Source organism: Globicephala melas, chromosome 6, assembly GCF_963455315.2.
Source record: "Globicephala melas chromosome 6, mGloMel1.2, whole genome shotgun sequence".
Taxonomy (NCBI): Eukaryota; Metazoa; Chordata; class Mammalia; order Artiodactyla; family Delphinidae; genus Globicephala; species Globicephala melas.
In genome coordinates, this window is record NC_083319.1 from 29,779,704 (window position 1) to 29,802,535 (window position 22,832).

The window sequence follows — 22,832 nt, forward strand, 5'->3', positions numbered from 1 at the left end:
GTAGTATGCATTTGGGTTTTGTGTACCGAATTATACCAGTGCTACTAAAAGCGTGGAACATAGACTAGTGGTGCCCTACACACTATTATTGATACTCAAATAAGATAACTATATTAATTGAAAAAAGCATTTAGAAACGTTCATAGTTTCTGTAGTTCACCCATGCACGTGATCAATGGATTGTTGTTGTGCAATGGATACATGTTGTGCACATGTAGACATGTTTGTGTGGTAGTCAATTCACATGGTAAGTTACATGTAGGGAGTGTTGTGAACCAGTCTTTTTCAGGAGGACATATCATAAGTGATATATTAAGGCTGTTTATCAGCTTTATCAGCTTTATCCCCAAAGTTTATTAAAATCTGAGAAAATAAAAGCTTTTGTTTATTTTTACAACTAAATGTGAATATTAAGCTATTTCCTTATTTTGCTACTATAAAAATAAAATTCATTTGTAATCAAGACAGTTTGTGGTTTATAGTCAAATATTATTACTCAAATTTGGTAAGCAATTTTAATCTTTATCCTCAGTCCTACTTTACTAATCATGAAACAAAATTACCTGTCGTTTATGTCAAAAACACACATGCACACTGACTTTTCTGAATGCAGCTATGCTAATCAAACAATAATCGTACAAATAATTTGGAATTAATGGCATTCAAAATAGTTTGTGCTAGTTTTACTTAGAAGTATATTCCCTCATATCGAGTTTGGTTATGCAGCCATATTTAATAGTGAAGTGCTCAAATCACAGCACTTATTTGCGGAGATGTATTGGTTAATGAAGCAATAAAACCATCAGCTATATATTAAGCAGCAGCATTTATATATAAAATCTAAAGTTATAAATTCAAATAAAAAGAATGCTTTGAAAGAAAGTGTATTGTCTTTAAATGCCACTACAAGCAGATGTTCAGAATTTAGCATAGAAACAGAAAACATTTTGTGAGGTTCTAATAAGGTATAACTTTTGGTTACTAGGACTAAGAAAATAAAAAATGAAATAAAAATAGGACTTGGAATAAACAAATAAACATAAATGAATGTCTGATCATGTTAGACTGAAGAAAAATATGAATATACAGTTTGAATAATTCCATCCAATACTAAACAAATAAATTCTTATGTCTTGAATTCCTTTGTTTATATATATTTAGAATTTAGGCTCTTTGATCTTTTAGTAGGAACAAGAGGTTTTTTGTTATGAGGTACCAATTATGTAAGGATAAAGTAAGATCTTATTGTATAAAATTGTAGATATTGAAGTAGCATGTCTAAATCCTATAAACTTTGCTCCACTACTTACCACAGTGGACACAGGAAGTTAAATGATATTAGGGTTTGAAGTGATAGGGGATTTGAAATTTAGAGCTCTTATAGTATTTGTGAAAGTCTTTCAATAGAAATATAGGCCAGGTATCCCTTTCCCTCTCCCAAGATATTTCCTCTTTTTGTGCACCAAATGAAATTCTGCTACTCTATTATATTTTTGGAAATATTTTGGACTTAGAAATCTTGGGTTGATTTCTGATCATCCTAAAAGTCTATTAAGCTCTTATTTACTTATTGGGTACTCTAGTATATTGTGAATGAAAACAGATTTCATTACATTGTTCAATAGTCAGAGCATAAAATAATAATATAAATAATTGCATTACTTTTTGATATATAAATTATTCTGTTTAGAGTTTAATAATCACTGATTTTAGAGAAATTTATGCAATTTTTTTCATATTTACATACCTGAAGACCTGGATTGTGGTTAGCTACACAATTATCTATTACCTAGCCTTTAAATCTCTGTCTAGCTGTTAGCTGAGACCTTCTAAAATGTAACAGACACATAACATAGTAATAGTAAAGTCAAGTGTATAGTTGATTTTTACTATAATCAGTTATTCATAATCACATAAAAACAAAACTTAATTTTAAATACCTAAAAGTTAGATAGCCATTATTTTTTCAAAGTCCTTATTATTCATAGGTTAGAAATTCAAATTTCTGTGATATTCTGTCATCTAATATTCAGTGCTTCATCTTATTCTCACTGCTTCCTATATATTTATTCTGATATGTTATCTTAAAGAGATTCTCAGCTATGGAATTTCCATGTGGAAATGTGCACTGCCTGTGTGATTGCTTCACTGTTATAAATATTTCTCTAGCTCTGGATTTCTCTATTTGAAAGAGGTGCAATTGAGAATAAACCTTTATGCTTATTAAGGTTTTTACCTTTCTACACATATTAATCAGAGAAAGCTTTATCCCATTTAGCTGCCAGTGAAAGTATCACTAATTCAAGATAAGGGTCATTTACAGAATCTATTAAGCAATTGACATATATCTTGTTTCAGAAGATATGTCAGAACTATTTCCAAGAGAGTTTCAGAAATCCAGAGACATTGCAGAATTTGCAATTGGCAGGGCATGAGAACTCAGCAGTCTCAGTCTTCTGGTTGAATATGATGACAGCTGCCTTGACAAATATACCCAAGCCCATAACAAAAATACAGTAATCAGAGCTTTCTCTCATGCTGTAAGTAGAGTGCAAATTTAAATTGTATATAGTATAAGGTTGGGCTATCTCATTGTTGATGAAAAACTGTATTTGTAGTTGATCTTTGTTGTCACATGAAGTTCAAAAGTATAAATTCTAGAACACAACTAGCAAACACTAAGCTGAGAAATTCTGGAATGATGAGATCGTTATTTTGTGACTTCTCACTGATGTAGAAGCAAAGAGTTTTAGCCCTCACTCTGGAGAACAGGGCTAGTATACTCACTGATCAAAATCTAACTTTACATCATTGCTGAGGAATTTTATTCTAGGATTTCATTGTGTCCATAAAGATATATGGACAAATAAAATAGAAAACCTGGCACTGGTGCTATAAACAACAGATGAAAGAAAACTATATTTCAAAATATAGGCTCCCAAGTTGGAGGGAATGTACAGTCACTATGAAAAACATATGGTGGTTCCTCAAAAATTAAAAATAGAATTATCATATGATCCAGAAATGCCTCTTCTGGATATATATACATATATATATGTATATATGAGAATTAAAAGCAGTGTCTCCAAGAGATATTTGTATACCCTTGTTTATAGTAGCACTGTTCATGATAGCCAAGAGGTGGAAGCAACTAAAGTGTTCCTCAGTAGATGATTGAATGAACAAAATGTGGTATATACACACATGCAATATTATTCAGACTTAAAAAGGAAGGACATTCTGACACATGCTACAACATGGATGAAACTTGAAGACATTACACTAAATGAAATAAGCCAGTCACAAAAAGACAAATACCGTATTATTCCATTTATATGAGCTCTCTACGGTAGTCAAATTCATAAAAAAAAAGAAGGTAGAAGGGTGGTTTCCAGGAGCTGGGGGGAGAGGGAAATGGGGAGTTGTTTAATGAGTGTAGACTTTCAGTTTTGCAAAATGAAAAAGTTCTGGAGATTGTTTGCACAACAGTGTGAATATATTTAACATTACTGAATGGTATACTTTAAAATGGTTAAGCTGATAAATATTATGTGTATTTTGCCACAACTGAAAAAAGTATAGACTCAGTTCTGCTAATCACGTTTTTGACAGTAATAAACAAAGAAGGGTATCCTTGACCTAAAAAATATGTGCTAATATTTTCTGAACCAGTATTTGAGAGGTAGCTTCATGTAAGTGTAAAAATACTGACTGATTCTCAATTTGTAGGTATAACTGTAGGATATACTGTCTGCAATGATAAGAAAAGCAGAATGTCATTCCTCTGAAGTATGGAAACAATTTTCTGAGCCAGACTCCTGACTCTAGATCTTATTAGTTTCTCTTTTTCTCTACAGCCATTCTGAGATTGCAACACCAGGAATGTAACACAGTAGGTAGCATTTAGAGGGGAAAAAAATTAAGTAGATCTCCACTTTTCCCATACACCAACACAAATTACAATTAGACTAAATATTTTAATATCAAACCAAGAACAAGCATTTCTGGATGTTTTTGAATACTTAAATATTTCTAATAAAAGGAAGGGAAATTCAAAAGTTCAATAGATCAGAACACCTAGAAAATAAGCCTTCTCTAAGTTTAAAAAAAAGAAAAGGAAAAACAATTAGGAAAGACATTTACACATAATAAGACAAAACTTCAATATTCTTAATATACTAGGAAGAAAAAATGAATAAGAAAACACTCTTCAGTGAGGAAAATAAAGACTATAAATTATTCACAGAAGTAGAAATTGTCAGTAATCAAATTACAATATAAAGAAGGGTAAGCAGATGAAAATAGAAATGATTTTTTTTTTGCTTATCAAATTTGAAGATATTTAAAAACAAAGTAATATTAAGTGCTAATATTATATGGTGAGATCATTATTCTTCTACATTGTTGGAAGGATTTTTAGCTGTATTGCAAAACTCAAAATCACTACATTATTTATTGGTGTATTTTTTATGCTACATGGTATCTGTGCAAGGAAAAAAATCAGAATGATGAGAATATATTTATATATTGATATAATGAAATTTAACATATTATAATTTATAATTGGAAAAATTACAAAATAACTTAAAAAGTGGGGTAGTTACTTTCTATACCAGTGAAATGAAATTTCATGCAAGCTAAATGAATAAGGTATTTGGAGACATTTTATTTTAAAAAAATATTATAATTATAAGGGTGCATATATTGAAAACAATAGATAAATATAGAAAATGTTTTAAATTATTATAAAACACTTTAATGATTTTAATAGATTGTCAGATTATGGTGAATGTTTTCCTCTTTTGATAACTTTTATATTTTTCTAATGTATTATATACACATTTTTATTATCATAAAATATATTTAAAAATTTATGAAGCAGCTGTAGAACTCAGAATTAGAACATGCATTATATACTAAAAAGTCTAAGTAAGTTTTTGTATTCTCTCTGTATATAATACATGAATTCCAAGAAAATGTTCCATTTTCTATTTTGTCTTATATTGATTGTTGTTTCCCAGGTACCCAAAAGCCCTTGTTGGTACATTTAGTTTTCATGAAACTTCCTATTTTCTCATCTTTCAAGATGAGGAATTGAAAACTTGATAATTGATTTAAGAAAAGTAGAAAGGAATTAGGGGGATACTGTGCTTGGAATTCTAAGCAGTGCAATCAACTGTTATCTATAAGTATTTATGGGGAAGGGCCCCAGTTAGAATCAAGGAGACCAGATGGCATGGAAGGAAAAAGAGATACAAATAATATTTTTTGTTGAAAATGAAGCATTAAGGTAGATTCTAGGATTCCTGTCTCTAATTGAGACTGGTCTAAAAATTGAAGCAAGGCTGAGACTTCAATTTGATATCAGTAAAAACTGATAAAGCATTCCAAGTTATTTATCTCCTTTTTTATTCCCATACAAAGTAGTGTTCTCTTCCTCTAGTGTGCTATAGAACCTGTTATGCCTTCCTGTAATTATTGGTTCACTTTCTTTCTCCTCTGATGACTGTGGCCTTCTGTAAAATAGAATCTATGTCTTTTACATGTCTTCTGGTTCTATCCTAGGTCAAAATAGATGCCCAGTCAATGTGTATTCCTAAACTTCCTTTTCTTCTCCCATTACCCCTCATTCTCCTCCTAACTAATATTACTGAGAAATTCTGTGTGCTACCCCTTGTGATAAATACTTAATGTAAAGTATCTCATGTAATTCTCATGTTGAACCTATAAGATAGTTCTGTAGCCCCCTCATCCCAAGTTTGTAAAGAAGAAAACAAGAGATCAGCTTGGGCAAGAAGCTTGCACAATCTCACACTTAGAAGCAAAAATATGAATAGGGATTCAAGTCTTGCTAAAGTGAACTTTGAAGGAATGGAGTAGATAAAAATTAGGGGGTGAATGATACCTTGCAGTGTTTTGAAGAATATTTTGACATTTTATCTAAATTGGTGGTTATTAGATAAATTTACTTTGAAGGTATTTGGCATCTTATGTAAACTGAGTCATTATTTAAATTTTGGGAAAATTGGGATAAATTTAGGTAAATTCATAAGAAGTTAAAATGTCTGTGCTCTACCAGTATGGTTTACAATTTAAATAAAAAATGATCAGACTCCCCTCAGTGAATAACTCTAGTTTTTTTCTTGATGCTTTAGATTTTATAATTCACATGAAATAATTTAGATGAAAGTAATATGCAAATGATGCTACTGTGTTAGATTTTCAAACAAAATTAATACTCTTAGTTTTAGTTAAAATTTTAAAACACCTTATTTTATGGCATCCAGTAAATAAAATAACATCAAATATCTTTTTCCCCAAATAATATAATTGGCTTCATTGATCTTAAGCTCTAGAAATTCAGATTCACAGGGCATTGTTAAAATGCCGTAGCTTACAATTTGATTCTATCCAAAAAATGCTTTCAACACATTTTTTTTTTCATAAATCAAAACCTGTGCTCTGAGACACATTTGTAACTTTGGATCAGCTTGTACAGCTGAGCAAGCATTTTATCTAATGAATGTCATTAAGAGTTCAAATCTGCATTAGAGATGAACTAAATGGCAAATGTAGCCTTTAAAGAAATAAGATTAGAGTGTTTCTTTTCTCTCTTATCTTCATGAAGCTTACTCTGTAAAGAGTTTCCTGGGCAAAATGCCTTCTGGCTTAAGGGTCAATCCAACTGAGCTCTACATTTATGCTATAGCTCAAAATCTTAGAATGATGAGAGGTTTCTAGAAGGAATGCTAACTCAGAATTCAGAGATGCATTCATGGCTTCTTGCTTGTGGGACAAATGAGAGATAGAAGGTCTAAAATTATACCTGCCTTGACTATACTTTATCTTCTAATATTAGATCTGAATATAGCCTTCAAATGACATTGCCTTTATTCATTTAATAAATAAAACCAAAATCTTAGAATATTTTCTTTTCCATTATCTTTGTTATGTGTTTATATGTAGTTTGTTCCTGTTTTATAACAATTTTAGATTTACAGAACTATTGTAAATATAGCACAGAATTCCCATATCATCTATACCCAATTTCCCCTGTCATTAACACCTTACCTTAGAATTGGTCACAATTCATGAACTGATATTGATACATTATAATTAACTAAAATTCACACTTTTTCAGAGTTTCTAAATTTTTCCTTAATGTCCTTTTCTGGTTTGACGATTGCATCCAGGTTATCACATTATGTTTAGTAGTCATATCTCCATAAGATCCTCGTGACTATGACAGTTTCTTAGACTTTCCTTGTTTTTGATGACCTTGATGACTTTTTAGGTTTGGTCAGGTATTTTATAGACAGAACACTGTATAGACGGTCCCCACCTTACAATGATTCAGCTTATGATTTTTCAACATTACAATGGTGTGAAACAATATGAATTCAAGAGAATCCATACTTCAAACTTTGAATTTTCATCTTTGCCCAGGCTAGTGATATGTGGTACTTACTATACTCTCTCTTGTGCTGGGCAGTGGCAGTGAGCTGCAGCTCCCAGTCATACACTTGATCACAAGGGTAAACAATAGATACACTTGCAAGCATTCTGTACCCATACAACCATTCTTTTTTTCACTTTTAGTACAACATTCAATAAATTGCATGACATATTCAACAGTTTGTTATAAAATCGGCTTTGTATTAGGTGATTTTAAGGTTTTTTGTTTTTGTTTTTAATCTTATATATTGGTCCACTCTGAATGCTATCTTCTGGTGGAATATTCTGTAATAATCTCCAGGAAACATATTAATATCATAGCCACCTTTTGATGGAATATGATCTACCAAGTGATGGGCAGGTTGGGGGCAGGGGAGGAGAGACAGAAGCCTAAAATGCTATATTTTATTTACTTGTAAAGGGAACAACACATCATTGAGCTGAAATCAGTGAGGGTGCCACTAGAAATGACTTTTCTGATAGTCTATATGAAGATGAACTTTTTGTCAATAAGGAAATTAATTTAAAGATGAATCAAAATTTAATTAGGTAAAATGACAGATACTGAGAAACAAAATTATTGAATCTCAGAACTAAATATACATGTAAGAGTTCTAATAGGATTCAAAATAATTGTGTGTATTAGGTAATCTATGTAAACTAATACAATAATAATTGCTATACTGAAAATAAAAGAGAATAAATAGAAAAAACTGAGTCAAAATTTAGCCATCCCAAATTTAACCAAACAGCAACTTAATGCAGGAGGAAGTATGGAATAGGAGTGTACTACTGTGAAAATTTCTTTATTTTGCCAGGAAAGAAGGCAATAGAAAAAAATCCTAAATATAAAGAGTTAGAAAAGGAGAGATTCAAATGTGAATGTATGGATTTATTTACATGTAATGAACAAAGGTAATAGAGTCAACATATGGCAAAATAAAAAGTAATAATGATCCTTGTGGGCAAATACCTTATTTTTTAACATAAAAAAATATCTAGGAATGATCGAAGAAAGAGGAGGAAGGCAAAGTCGTGAAAGAGGAAGGGGAACAGAAGAAACAGTAAAAAGAGGAGAATGTGGTAGAGGAAGAAGAGGGAAGGTGGAGGAGAAATATGAAAATATAACCAGAAAAAAAATGTGTTAGGACAATAAATGTACAGGTGTTAAACTATTCTTTTGAAATTCATATCTATTTTGGAAATAAAAAGTAGCAAATATAATCAATTATATGTTCCCTACTATTGGAAGATATAAAACAGACAGCTACTTAGCAATATTGGATATACAGTCATTTCTGGATACCAAAATCAGTGTTTGCTCAAGTCCCTTATATAAAATATTGGCCTTCTATATCCTGAACAAACCATGGATTGATCCCTAGGAATCCATTCCTGTGGAACCTTCTAATATGGAGGGCTAACTGCACAATGATGAGTTCTGGGGAAAAAAACAGCTAAGTATCATTCTTAATTAAAAATCTAGAGAATAAAGTAAAATTCGAGAATGAAAATAATAATAAAGAATTAGTATTGAGAGACCTTCAAGATGGCAGAAGAGTAAGACGTGGAGATCACCTTCCTCCCCACAAATACATCAGAAATACATCTACATGTGGAACAACTCCTACAGAACACCTACTGAATGCTGGCAGAAGACCTCAGACCTCCCAAAAGGCAAGAAACTCCCCACGTACCTGGGTAGGGCAGAAGAAAAAAGAAAAAACAGAGACAAAAGAATAGGGATGGGACCTGCACCACTGGGAGAGAGTTGTGAATGAGGAAAGTTTCCACACAATAGGAAGCACCTTCACTGGCGGAGAAGGGGGGTGGCAGTGGGGAAGATTCATAGCCACAGAGGAGAGCACAGCAACAGGGGTGAAGGGGGCAAAGCAGAGAGATTCCTGCAAAGAGGATTGGTGCCAACCAGCACTCACCAGCCTGAGAGGCTTGTCTGCTCACCCCCTGGGGCGGGTGGGGGCTGGGAGCTGAGGCTCAGGCTTGGAGGTGAAATCCCAGGGAAAGGACTGGGGTTGGCTGCATGAACACAGCCTGAAGGGGGCTAGTGTGCCACAGCTAGCCAGGAGGGAGTCTGGGAAAAAGTCTGGAACTCCCTAATAAGCAAGAGACCATTGTTTCGGGGTGCACGAGAGAAGAGATTCAGAGTACTGACTGGACGAGCTTTGGAAACGGGTGCAAGCCGCGGCTATCAGTGCGAACACCAGAGAGGGGCATGAAATGCTGGGCTGCTGCTGCAGCCACCAAGAGGCCTGTGTGCAAACACAGGTCACTATCCACATCTCCCCTCCTGGGAGTCTATGCAGCCTGCCACTGCCAGGGTCCCATGATCCAGGGAAAACTTCACCAGGAGAGCACAAGGTGCACCTCAGGCTGTTACAACTTCACGTTGGTCTCTGCCGCCACAGGCTCGCCCCACATTCCGTACCCCTTCCTCCCCCCAGCCTGAGTGAGCCAGAGCCACCTAATCAGCCGCTAATTTAACCCTGTCCTGTCTGAGCGAAGAACAGACCCCCTCAGGTGACCTACATGCACAGGCGGGGCCAAATCCAGGAGCTGTGCGAACGAAGAAGAGGAAGGGAAATTTCTCCTAGCAGCCTCAGGAGCAGTGGATTAAATCTCCACAATCAACTTGATGTACCCTGCATCGGTGGAATACCTGAATAGACAACAAAACATCCCAAAATTGAGGCGGTGGACTTCGAGAGCAATGATATATACATTGTTTTCCTGTTTCTCTTTTTCTGACTGTGTATGTGTATGCTTCTTTGTGTGATTTTGTCTGAATAGCTTTGCTTTTGCCATTTGTGCTAGGGTTCTGTCTGTCCGTTTTTGTTTCGTTTTGTTTAGTTTTTGTTTTGTTTTTTTTTTTGTAGTATAGTTTTTAGTGCTTGTTATCACTGGTGGATTTGTTTTTTGGTTTGGTTTCTCTCTTGTTTCTTTTTCTTCTGCCTTTTTTTATTACTTTCTAATTTTTAAATTTTTAATAATTATTTTATTTTTAAATAAATTTATTTTAATTATTTTTTCTATCTTTTTTTCTCCCTTTTCCTCTGAGCTGTATGCCTGACAGGGTCTCAGGGCTCCAGCCAGGTGTCAGGCCTGTGGTTCTGAGGTGGGAGAGCCGAATTCAAGACATTGGTCCACCAGAGACCTCCCAGCTCCAGGTAATATAAAACAGTGAAAGCTCTCCCAGAGATTTACATCTCAACGCTAAGACCAAACTCCACTCAACGACCAGCAAGCTATAGTGCTGGACCCCTAAGCCAAACAACTATCAAGACAGGAACACAACCCCACCAATTAGCAGAGAGGCTGCCTAAAACCATAATAAGGCCACAGAGACACCAAAACACAAGAAAGACAAGATCCAGCCTCAAGATCTGCCCACAAGAAAGACAAGATCCAGCCTCATCCACTAGAACACAGGCACTAGTTCCCTCCACCAGGAAGCCTACACAACCCATTGAACCAACCTTAGCCACTGGGGACAGGCACCAAAAACAACGGGAACTACGAACGTACAGCCTGCGAAAAGGAGACCCCAAACACAGTAAGTTAAGCAAAATGAGAAGTCAGAAAAACACACAGCAGATGAAGGAGCAAGATAAAAACCCACCCGACCTAATAAATGAAGAGGAAATAGGCAGTCTGCCTGAAAAAGAATTCAGAATAATGATAGTAAACATGATCCAAAATCTTGGAAATAGAATAGACAAAATACAAGAAACGTTTAACAAGGCCCTAGAAGAACTAAAGAGCAAACAATGATGAACAACACAATAAATGAAATTAAAAATTCTCTAGAAGGGATCAATAGCAGAATAACTGAGTCAGAAGAACCGATAAGGGACCTGGAATATAAAATACTGGAAATAACTACTGCAGAGCAGAATAAAGAAAAAAGAATGAAAAGAACTGAGGATAGTCTCAGAGACCTCTGGGACAACATTAAACGCACCAGCATTCGAATTTTAAGGGTCCCAGAAGAAGAAGAGAAAAAGAAAGGGGCTGAGAAAATATTTGAAGGATTATAGTAGTAAACTTCCCTAATATGGGAAGGGAAATAGTTAATCAAGTCCAGGAAGCTTAGAGAGTCCCATACAGGATAAATCAAGGAGAAGCATGCCAAGACACATATTATTCAAACTGTCAAAAATTAACTACAAAGAAAAAATATTAAAAGCAGCAAGGGAAAAACAACAAATAACATACAAGGAAATCCCCATAAGGTTAACAGCTGATCTTTCAGCAGAAACTCTGCAAGCCAGAAAGGAGTCACAGGACATATTTAAAGTGATGAAAGGGAAAAACCTACAACCAAGATTTATCTATCCAGCAAGGATCTCATTCAGATTCGACAGAGAAATTAAGACCGTTACTGACAAGCAAAAGCTAACAGAATTCAACACCACCAAACCAGCTTTACAACAAATACTAAAGGAACTTCTCTAGGCAGGAAACACAAGAGAAGGAAAATACCTACAATAACAAACCCAAAACAATTAATAAAATGGTGATAGGAACATATATATCGATAACTACCTTAAATGTAAATGGATTAAATGCTCCAACCAGAAGACATAGACTGGCTGAATGAATACAAAAAGAAGACCCGTATATATGCTGTCTACAAGAGACCCACTTCAGACCTAGGGACACATACAGACTGAAAGTGAGGGGGTGCAATAGATATTCCATGCAAATGGAAATCAAAAGAAAGCTGGAGTAGCAATTCTCATATCAGGCAAAATAGACTTTAAAACAAAGACTATTGCAACAGACAAAGAAGGACACTACAGAATGATCAAGGGATAAATCCAAGAAGATAGAACAACTGTAAATATTTATGCACCCAACATAGGAGCACCTCAATACATAAGGCAAATTCCATAAAAGGGGAAATCGACAGTAACACAATCATAGTAGGGGACTTTATAACACCCCACTTTCACCAAATGGACAGGTCATCCAAACTGAAAATAAGGAAACACAAGCTTTAAATGATACATTACACAAAATGCACTTAATTGATATTTATAGGACATTCCATCCAAAAACAACAGAATACACGTGCTCTCAAGTGCTCATGGAACATTCTCCAGGATAGATCATATCTTGGGTCACAAATCAAGCCTTGGTAAATTTAAGAAAATTGACATCGTATCAAGTATCTTTCTGACAACAAGGCTATGAGACTAGATATCATTTACAGGAAAAAATCTGTAAAAAATACATACACATGGGGGCTAAACAATACACTACTTAATAACCAAGAGATCACTGAAAAAATCCAAGAGGAAATAAAAAAATACCTAGAAACAAATGAAAATGAAAGCACGACGACCCAACACCTATGGAATGCAGCAAAAGCAGTTCTAAGAGGGAAGTTTATAGCAATACAATCCCACCTCAAGAAACAAGAAACATCTCAAACAACCTAACCGTACACCTAAAGCAATTAGAGAAAGAAGAACAAAATCCCCAAAGTTAGCAGAAGGAAAGAAATCATAAAGATCAGATCAGAAATAAATGAAAAAGATATGAAGGAAACAGTACCAAAGATCAATAAAATTAAAAGCTGGTTTTTTGAGAAGATAAACAAAATGGATAAACCATTAGGCAGACTCATCAAGAAAAAAAGGGAGAAGACTCAAATCAATAGAATTAGAAAGGAAAAGGGAGAAGTAACAACTGACACTGCAGAAATATGAAGGATCATGAGAGATTACTACAAGCAGCTATATGCCAATAAAATGGACAACCTGGAAGAAATGGACAAATTCTTAGAAAAGCACAACCTTCTGAGACTGAACCAGGAAGAAAGAGAAAATATAAACAGATCAATCACAAGCACAGAAATTGAGACTGAAAAATCTTCCAACAAACAAAAGCCCAGGACCAGATGGCTTCACAGGGGAGTTCTATCAAACATTTAGAGAAGAGCTAACACCTATCCTTCTTAAACTCTTCCAAAGTGTAGCATAGAGAGGAATACTCCCAAACTCATTCTCGTGAATACCATCACCCTGATACCCAAACCAGACAAAGATGTCACAAAGAAAGAAAACTACAGGCTTATATCACTGATGAACGTAGATGCAAAAATCCTCAACAAAATACTAGCAAACAGAATCCAACAGCACATTAAAAGGATCATACACCATGATCAAGTGGGGTTTATCCCAGGAATGCAAGGATTCTTCAGTATATGGAAATCAATCAATGTGAGACACCATATTAATGAACTGAAGGAGAAGAACCATATGATCATCTCAGTAGAGACAGAAAAAGTTTTCAACAAATATCAACACCAATTTATGTTAAAAACCCTCCAGAAAATAGGCATAGATGGAACTTACCTCAACATAACAAAGGACTTGTATGACAAACCCACAGCCAACATCGTTCTCAATGGTGAAAAAGTGAAACCATTTCCACTAATATCAGGAACAAGACAAGGTTGCCCACTCTCACCACTATTATTCAACATAGTTTTGGAATTTTTAGCCACAGTAATCAGAGAAGAAAAAGAAATAAAAGGAATCCAAATCAGAAAAGAAGAACTAAAGCTGTCACTGTTGGCAGATCACATGATTCTATACATAGAGAATCCTAAAGTCTCTACCAGAAAACTACTAGAGCTAATCAATGAATTTGGTAAAGTAGCAGGATACAGAATTAAAGCACACAAATCTCTTGCGTTCCTATACACTAATAATTAAAAATCTGAAAGAGAAAGTAAGGAAACACTCCCATTTACCACTGCAATATAAAGAGTAAAATACCTAGGAATAAACCTACCTAAGGAGACAAAAGACCTGTATGCAGAAAACTATAATACACTGATGAAAGAATTTAAAGATGATACAAACAGATGGAGAGATATACCATGTACTTGGATTGGAAGAATCAACATTGTGAAAATGACTCTACTACCCAAAGCAATCTACAGATTCAATGCGATCCCTATCAAACTACCAATGGCATTTTTCACAGAACTAGAATAAAAAAATTCACAATTTGTATGGAAACACAAAAGACCCCAAATAGCCAAAGCAATCTTGAGAAAGAAAAATGGAGCTGGAGGAATCAGGCTCCCTGACTTCAGAATATATTACAAAGCTACAAAGACAGTATGCTACTGGCACAAAAACAGAAATATAGACCAATGGAACAGGGTAGAAAGTCCAGAGATAAACCCATGAACATATGGTCACCTTATCTTTGATAAAGGATGCAAGGATATATAATGGAGAAAAGACAGCCTCTTCAATAAGTGGTGCTGGGAATACTGGACAGGTGCATGTAAAAGAATAAAATTAGAACTCCCTAACACCATACACAAAATTAAACTCAAAATGGATTAAAGACCTAAATGTAAGGCCAGACACTATAGAACTCTTAGAGGACAACATAGGCAGGACACTCTATGACATAAATCACAGCAAGATCCTTTTTGACCCACCTCCTAGGGAAATGGAAATCAAAACAAAAACAAACAAATGGGAGCTAATGAAACGTAAAAGCTTTTGCACAGCAGATGGTAAACAAGACAAAAAGACAACCCTCAGAATCAGAGAAAATATTTGGAAATGAAGCAACTGACAAAGGATTAATCTCCAAAATTTACAAGCAGCTCATGGAGCTCAACATCCCCCAAAAAACCAAACAACCCAATCCACAAATGGGCAGAAGACCTAAATAGACATTTCTCCAAAGAAGTTATACAGATTGCCAACAAACACATGAAAGAATGCTCAACATCACTAATTATTAGAGAAATGCAAATCAAAACTACAATGAGGTATCACCTCACACCAGTCAGAATGGCCAACATCAAAATATTTACAAACAATAAATGCTGGATAGGATGTGGAGAAAAGGAAACCCTCTTGCACTGTTGGTAGGAATGTAAATTGATATAGCCACTATGGAGAGCAATATGGAGGTTCCTTAAAAAACTAAAAAAAGAACTGCCATACGACCCAGCAATCCCACTATTGGGCATATACCCTGAGAAAACCATAATTCAAAAAGAGTCATGTACTGCAATGTTCATTGTAGCTCTATTTACAATAACCAGGACATGGAAGCAACCTAAGTGTCCATCGACAGATGAATGGATAAAGAAAATGTGGCACATGTATACAATGAAATATTACTCATCCATAAAAAGAAACAAGGTTGAGGTATTTGTTGTGAGGTGGATGAACCTAGTGTCTGTCATACAGAGTGAAGTAAGTCAGAAAGAGAAAAACAAATACCGTATGCTAACACATATATACGGAATCTAAAAAAAAAAAAAAAAAATGGTTTTGAAGAACCTAGGGGCAGGACAGGAAAAAAGTCGCAGAGGTACAGAACGGACTTGAGGTCACGGGGAGGGGGAAGGGTAAGCTGGGATGAAGTGAGAGAGTGGCATGGACTTATATATGCTACTAAATGTAAAATAGGTAGCTAGTGGGATGCAGCCACATAGCACAGGGAGTTCAGCTTAATGCTTTGTGACCACCCAGTGGGATGGGATAGGGAGAGTGAGACGGAGACGCAAGAGGGAGAAGATTTGGGGATATATGTATATGTATAGCCGTTTCACTTTGTTATAAAGCAGAAACTATATAAAGCAGAAACTAACAAACCATTTTAAAGCAATTATACTCCAATAAAGATGCTAAAGAAAAAAAAGAGTATTTAAGCCGTATAAAATAAAAGTTGAATATGTAGTGATTATACTATAAATTGGTACTAAAAATTCTGAAATGTATCTTAAATGTGGGAAATTCAAGCAAATTTATGTCATAAAACTATAATGGTATTATGTCTATTTTTAAGTTTTATTGAAATATAATTCACATACCATACAATTCATCTATTTAAGTGAATAACTCATTGGATTTTTGTATATTCATAAGTTGTGTAGCCATCACCATGATCAGTTATAGTATTTTCATACCCCCAAAAGAAACCCTGTACACATTAGCAGTCAATCCCCGTTTTCACAAATCTGTACTTACACCCCAGTCCTGGGCAACTACTAATCTCCATTCTGTCTCTGCAGATTTACTTCTAAATGGTATCATACAATATATTGTGTTTTGTGACTTGATTGTTGCACTTTGCATAATGTTTTCAAGGTTCATGCAAGTTGTAATATGGATCAACATTCCATTCCTTTTTATTGTCAAATAATAATCCATTGTTTGGATATACAATAGTTTGTTTATCTATTCATCATTTGATGGGCATTTGAGTTGTTTTCACTTTTTGGCTATTATGAATGATAGTACTATGAACATACACATACTTTTTATTTTTGGTGTGACTGTATATTTTCATCTCTCTTGGAGTAGAATAGCTGGTTCATACAATAAGTCTATGGTTTACAGAACTGCCAAGCAGTTTTTTTTTTTTTTTAAGTGGCTGCACCCTTTTATATACGTACCCAGCAATGCATGATTTTCTCCATATCCTTCTCAGTGCTTGTTAACTATGTTTTATTTTAGCCATCATAGTGGGCATGAAATGACATCTTACTGTGGCTTTGACATGTATTTCTCTGGTGGCTAATGATGTTGAGCATCTTTTCATATGCTTATTTGTCTCTTGTCTGTCATCTTTGTAGAAATATCTATTCAGATTTTTGTCCATTTTTTATTAATTTTGTTATTGAATTGTCAATATCTCTATATAGTCTTAAGGCAAATTCTTTATCAAATATATGTTTTGCAAATATTTTCTTCCTTTCTGTGGGTTTTCTTTTCCATGATGGCACAAAGCTGTTTTGATTTTCTTCCTTTGCTTTTGTTTAGTAAGTCCAGCTTATCTAATTTTTTTGGTTATTGTTTGTGCTTTTGGTGTTATATCTAAGAAACCATTGCCTAACCCAAGATCACAAAGATTAACGCCTTTGTTTTTGCCTATGAATTTTATAGTTTTAGCTGTTAACACTTAGGCCTGTGATGCATTTTGGTTAACTTTTGTGTGTGGTATGAATACGCAGCCGCTTCATAGATTAATTCCCTGTGGAAAAGAGCAGTTTGGGGGGGGGGGGGGGAGGTGGGAATTGTCTAGTATGAACCTTCTGCAATCCAGAACCAGTAGAATGGGATGTACCATGTTCACTGGCTGCCACACTAATTAGGAATAAGTTTTTCTGCCCGAGGATGCTGGAGGAGATTAGAGATGACACTTGACTGCCAAGTCCATGAGAGTAACTGTCCTGCATCACAGGTCTCTGTAGGAAAGGGGGACTCTACTCTTCAGCAGCTGCCCCACCAGATCCTTATTAGGTATTAGAAGTTGGGGATAGGAGAATAGCACCATTGCTCTGCTGCCACCATCCACTTGATGTGGGCCTTCTGCAGTGAGGAGCTCAGGAAAATGTGATCTGCTGGTGTCCACCAGCCTAATCCATACAGAATAGCTCCTCTGCCCAGGGAGCAGGGGAAGATAAGAACTGCCTTTTTATTACCGAGTCTAGTGGAACAGTTATTCCACAAGGCAGACTGTGAGTGGATGGTAGAAGCCTCTAACTCAAGTGCCAATACTGTCCCTACTGAGCTTTGTTGATTTTTGCTAAATTTTGTCAAAAATTATTGCACGTTCTTTGATAAATGTCCAAAGACTTTCAACTATTGTCATTGCAAATTTTGAACTGCTGAGTAGATATCTTCCCAGGAGGAGAGTTCCTCGCGCTGTTTTTCTGGAAGTTTCACCTCTGCAATCCAAAATCAAAGGATTTTCAGCCATTTGAAAAACAGCAGTATAAAGTAGATAAATTAGCATACATACACACAACAGTGAACTATTTTTGAAAGGAATATCTGTGAAACATTGGGAGCCCTACTTTTATTTCCAATGTTAATATACCTTGAAGGAGAGAATGGCAAATGTCCAAAATTTTGGAGCAGAATATAGCATGAATTTGGGTCATTGAGATATCCTAAAGATCAGAACATCCCTTTTGAAATGTGAGCTCTCTAGCACATCAACACTCCCCAAAGTAATGGATACATCTAATTCTCATGAATTTGGAGATACAAGTGGCAAATAATGCCTAAGGTTCTGGCATTATCCCAACTTTAATATGCATAGAAAATGCCTACTACCGCTATCAGTAGATAAATTAAATATATCTTATAACAGAAGATGATTCTAAAGACAATAAAATAGCCCAAAATATACCTCATAAAAATTAAGGGAGAAGAGACAAAGGTGATTATTTATGAAAAATAACATTATGATGTTTACTGCTTCCCTCAAGCAAAAGCATTAACATGGATATTTGTAAGCTGATTTCTTTAAACTTAAGAAACAGTATTTTGGCAAGAAATAATTTTATTTATATAATGTTTAGACCCCAACTATTAATTTTGGCCTAGATTATTGTAAAAACTGGTGTAAGCCATAAGAAACAATTGTAGTATAAGCTTAATATGGAAATGCCCATGAAGCTCTATAAAAGTGAGTGTCTGTGCATGTTTGTATATGTGAGAATAATAATTACAAAGTGTTTTTTGAAGAGTGGAACACAACCATAAGTATAGTAAGTGTAAAATTAAGTAAAATGCTTAAAGCTGTAGTGGAATGAAATCCAATTAGTGACAAAGAGAGATATTAAAAAGCCAAGTACACCAAATATTATAAGGATACAGGACACTATGTGATCATAAAATATCGTGGGAGTTCACCCAGATAAAATATTTTATCCTTGAGGAAGAATATTCTTCATTCAGGAAACAAAAAGTGGTCCATTGTAGCTAAATTGTAGTGAATCACTGAAGAGTTTATTGAATGTTGTGATAGTGATATAGATGCAAGAACTTGAGGGTATAGAAAGCCATATTTTTTCAGCCTACAAAAATTAAAAACTGTGACTTCCCTGGTGGTCCAGTGTTTAAGACTTCTCCTTCCAATGCAGGGGGTGTGGGTTCGATCCCTGGTTGGAGAGCTAAGATCCCATGTGCCTCGCAGCCAAAAAACCAAAACGTGAAAAAAAGGAATATTGTAACAAATTCAATAAAGACTTTAAAAATGGTCCACATCAAAAAAAATCCTAAAAAAATTAAAAACTGTTAAGTAAGTTAATCATGTAGATTACAATTAGATTTGTATTAAAAGTACCACTGCATTTCTGCCCACCACTGAGGAAAATCATGTAGGAAGGAACCAGAGTATAAATGGGAAGATAAAGGCTGTTTTGATAGCCCATGTGTAATATGTGCTGGTGCATGGATTAGGGTGGTGACAATAAGTCTATAAAGATGTCAATAAATATGAGAGAGATTTGGGAGCAGATTTGGGAAGTGACTTTGAAGAAGAAATAAATAATGGCATTCAGATTGGTGGCTTAAACAATTGGAGAGTAGTTGTAATTTCTGATAGAGGATATTGAATAAAAGGACCAGGTTTGGAAAGGAACATAACAAATTTATCTTGGTATATTTTTAATTTGGGGTATTTATAAGGCAAAAAATTAAGGAAATTGAGGAACCAGTAGAATTTTCAGATCTGGAGTTCAAGAGAGAGAGCTCAAAGCCAGAGATGGATATTTAAGACCTGGTGGTCATGGTAGTTCAAACCATAGGAGTGGGTAGTCTCTCCTTATAGGAGGCTAGGGGAAGAGAGAGGGAAGAAAAGGTGAGGAGATGGTGAAAAAGGACTAGAAATATTTCAGCTTTTAACGATCAGCTGAAGGAGAAGGAAGGGAAGTGGAAATGGAAAGGAACAATGAGCATAATACAAATATATCACAATACTACTGTTTTACAGTGTTTAAGGATGGGCGTGTTTTAGAAGGATATGGTACTCTGTATTGGTACTCTGGTCAAGTAACAAAGGAACTGAAAGGCTTTGAGTGTATTAGTGACTTGGAAATTATTAATAACTTGAAATAGGATATTTCACAGCAGTATGCAACTTATATTTCATTTAAATTTTTAGCAATATATTAAAAATATCAGTGAAAAGACTGGAGACTAGCAGTATGAAGTTCAGCACTTTCTATATTTCTCATGACTTGTTTTGCTTCTAAAATACTTAGAATAAAATCAAAACCAAAGCAGATATCAAGTCACAGTTGTTGAATTCGCTTTGACATAGTGAAATTAGCATTAGATCAAAACAGGAGTGGAAAAGAAGGAAGAGTCAGACACACAGTTGGATTTCTTTTATAATTGAGGTACTGTATGATGTCCCATGTATTTCATTCTTCCAGTCCTAGTATCTTAATAGGAAAAGATAACTAAGCAAAGCAGAAACTTTGAGAAGTCCATTGATAAAATTATAAGACTTAGAATTATTTTTGCACTTCACAAAATTGAACCATGGATGGCATAAGCAAAACAAAACAAATCAAGGAAGCATGAATTGGCTTGAAACCATGGACCATAAAGGTGTCCATATTAAAGTTTATAGCAAAACTATTCCCAGATGTCATCTTTATTATTATTCTTATTTATATGTGTTCTTTGGGTTTTAGTCACTGTAATTACAAGAAAATTACATAAAGTGTTAAGTATTAGAAAAACTTTTTTTTTCACTTTGCAGGTGATAGTATTACCTGTAAAAAAAAAATCACATGATAATCTAATGAACAAATATCAGAAATAATAAGTATTTCAATTGTGTTTTGTTGTAAAATAAATGCACAAATATCATAGATTTATTTTGTACTAGAGTAGTAAGATAGTAAGGAGAATGATATGGAATAAAATATCTCATTCACAGCAGTGAGAAAAATGTAAAAAAAAATAAGGAAAAACTTGAACTATGCAGGAGCTATGCTTTTTAAGACTATAAACTCTACAGTAAAGAGACTTGCCATGAACTTGGGCTCAGGAGATTATATATTTTAAACCTACTAAACCTCTCTAAATTAAATTCAATACATGCCTTTCCATTATAGAACCCAATGAAATTTACATAAAACTTAACAAAATGATTCTGTAGTATTTCTGAAAGAATATACTTGCAAATACTCAGGAAGATTTCAAATGGAAGGGTAATGAAGGAATTTGTCTTTTAGATGTCAAATGTATTTTTAAACTGCAGTGTTCAGATTATAAAACATTAGAGTAGGTTATAGACAACATTGAAAACAATAACTTTTTTTCCTGTGGTTGCTTTACTTCTAAAATATTTTTACAAGTGTGATTATTTTAAATGTTGGCCTAAAATGCAATGTGAATATTTGAAAAAGCTGTAAACTGAACTGTGACAAATGCATATATTTATAGACAGATTAAATATTTATTCATTCACACTGAACTCATATGTGCAGAGAAATTTTTTTCTTTATTTTTCTATCAGCTGATTTGATCTGCCATTATATCTCACTGCATAGTCAAAGTATACTAATGGGCAATTAATATAATCTGATTAAGATTGAAATATTCTAAATTTTTAATATTTACCAACTTTATTAACTTACAAAAATTAAATTTTTTATTTTGATAAAATAATAAAATCTACTACTTATATATTGATAAAATCTACTACTTAATAATTTTTTAATTTTGAAATACTTATAGATATATAGAATACAAAGTGTTCTGATATACCCCTTATCCAATTTGTTTTCCATTATAATAATTTTACATTACCTTGACACATCTAAACTAAGAAACCAACATTGGTATATTACTGTTAAGTCCAATCTGTATTCACATTCATATTCATTTTCACTAATTTTTCTATTGATGTACTTTTTTTATTCCAGAATACCACACTGCACTTAGTTGTCAAGTCTTCTGTGTTAGTCTCCTCTGGTCTATGACAGTTTTCCAATCATTCCTTGTTTTTCATGTCCTTGAAAGCTTTGAGGACTACTGGTCAGCATTTTGTAGAAGGTTTCTCAATTTGGGTTTGTCTGATGTTTTTCTAATGATTAGACTTGGTTGATTAGTTTTAGAGAAGAATATCATAGAGGTAAAGTACCTTTTTCTTCATTTATATTTCTCATTATTTATATTATTTCTAGGGTTATTTGATATCCACATGACATCATTGGTAGTTTTAACCTTGATCATTTGGTTAAGGTAGTGACTGCCAGGTTTCTCCACTATAAAATTATTGTTTCCCCTTTTCAATATCCTGTTATTTGGAAGTAAATCACTATGTCCTGCCCACAGTTAAGTGGCAAGGGTTTAAACTCTACAACCTTGAGAAGGGAATATTTACATATAGTATTTGTAATTTTTTCTGGTGGATTATTTGTCTCTTGTCTTATCTCTTATTTACTTATTTATTTTATAATTTATATCAATATGACCTCCTCAATATTTATTTTATACTTACCGTGCTAATCTAATAGTATATTATTAACGAATATTTTGCTCACATTATTCCAGTGGGGC